Here is a 2,440-nt window from a genome sequence, read left to right as displayed (position 1 = left end):
AAATAGAATCAGAGAAATAAGTGACACCATGAAGCGTTCCAATGTCAGAATTATTGGAATTCCAGAGGGGGTGGAGAGAAAGAGAGGACTAGAAGATGTATTTGAGCAAATCGTAGCTGAGAACTTCCCTAATCTGGGGAATGAAACAAACATTCGCGTCCTAGAGGCAGAGAGGACCCCTCCCAAGATAAGGAGAACAGGCCAACGCCCCGGCATGTAATGGTAAAACTTGCAAATCTTAGAACCAAGGAAACCATCTTAAGGGCATTTAGGGGGAAGAGATTCCTTACGTACAGAGGGAGGAACATCAGAATAATGTCAGACCTATCCACAGAGACCTGGCAAGCCAGAAAGGCCTGGCAAGACATATGCAGGGTACTAAATGAGAAGAACATGCAGCCAAGAATGCTTTATCCGGCAAGGCTGACATTTAAAATGGATGGAGAGATGCAGCGCTTCCACGACCGGCAGAAACTGGAAGAATATGTGACTACTAAGCCGGCACTGCAAGAAAGATTAAGGGGGGTTCTATAAAAGGAGAAAGACCCCAAGAGTTATATACAACAGAAATTTACGGGGACAATCTACAAAAACAACATCTTCACAGGCAACATGATGACAATCAATTCATATCTTTCAATAATCACTCTCAAGGTGAATGGCCTGAATGCTCCCATAAAACAGCACCAGGTTGCAGATTGGATAAAAAGACAGGACCCATCCATACGCTGCCTACAAGAGACTCATTTTGAACCTAAAGATACATCCAGACTGAAAGTAAAGGGATGGAGATCCATCTTCCATGCCAGTGGACCTCAAAAGAAAGCTGGGGTAGCAATTCTTATATAAGACAAATTAGATTTTAAACTAAAGAATATAATTAGAGACACAGAAGGACGCTGTATCATTCTTAAAGGGTCTGTCCAACAAGAAGATCTAACAATTGTAAATATCTATGCCCCCAACATGGGAGCAGCCATCTACACAAGCCAACTGTTAACCAAAATAAAGAGTCATATTGATAACAATAAGTTAATTGTAGGAGACCTCAATACTCTACTCTCAGCAATGGACAGATCATCTAAGTGGAAAATCAACAAGGAAACAAGAGCTCTGAATGATACATTGGACCAGATGGACCTCATAGATATTTACAGAACATTCTACCCTAAAACAACAGAATACTCATTCTTCTCGAGCACACATGGAACTTTCTCCAGAATAGACCACATACTGGGTCACAAATCAGGTCTCAACCGATACCAAAATATTGAGATTATTCCCTACATATTCTCAGACCACAGTGCTTTAAAACTGGAACTCAATCACAAGAAAACATTTGGCAGAAATTCAAACACTTGGAAGCTAAAGACCACTCTGCTCAAGAATGTTTGGGTCAACCAGGAAATCAAAGAAGAACTTAAACAATTCATGGAAACCAATGAGAATGAAAACACATCAGTCCAAAACCTATGGGATACTGCAAAGGTGGTCCTAAGGGGGAAATACATAGCCGTCCAAGCCTCACTCAAAAAAATGGAAAAATTCCGAATTCACCAACTAACTCTACACCTTAAAGAACTAGAGAAAAAGCAACAAATGATGCCTAAGCCACGCATTAGAAGAGAAATAATCAAAATTAAAGCAGAGATCAATGAATTAGAAACCAGAAACACAGTAGATCAGATCAACGGAACTAAAAGTTGGTTCTTTGAAAGAATTAATAAGATCAATAAACCACTGGCCAGACTTACCCAAAAGAAAAGAGAAAGGACCCAAATTAATAAAATTATGAATGAAAGGGGAGAGATCATGACTAACACCAAGGAAATAGAAACAATTATTAGAAATTATTATCAACAACTATATGGAAATAAACAGCAATCTGGATGAAATGGATGCCTTACTGGAAACCTATAAGCTGCCAAGACTGAAAGAGGAAGAAACTGACAACCTGAATAGTCCAATAACCAGTAACGAGATTGAAGCAGTGATCAAAAACCTCCCAAAAAACAAGAGTCCAGGGCCCGATGGATTCCCTGGGGAATTCTACCAAACATTCAAGGAAGAAATAATGCGTATTCTACTGAAGCTGTTTCAAAAAACAGAAACAGAAGGAAAACTTCCAAACTCATTCTATAAGGCCAGCATTAGCTTAATCCCCAAACCAGGCAAAGACCCCATCAAAAAGGAGAATTTCAGACTGATATCCCTGATGAATATGGATTCCAAAATCCTCAACAAAATCCTAGCTAATAGGATCCAACAATACATTAAAAGGATCATCCACCACGACCAAGTGGGATTTATCCCCGGGATGCAAGGGTGGTTCAACATTCGCAAGTCAATCAATGTGATAGAACACATTAATTAAGAGGAGGGAGAAGAACCATATAGTCCTCTCAATTGAAGCAGAAAAAGCATTTGACAAAATACAACA

Source organism: Eumetopias jubatus, unplaced genomic scaffold, assembly GCF_037043125.1.
Source record: "Eumetopias jubatus isolate StellerSeaLion01/CBP00866 unplaced genomic scaffold, mEumJub1_p1.0 scaffold_14, whole genome shotgun sequence".
Lineage (NCBI taxonomy): Eukaryota > Metazoa > Chordata > Mammalia > Carnivora > Otariidae > Eumetopias > Eumetopias jubatus.
This window is presented reverse-complemented; position numbering follows the sequence as displayed.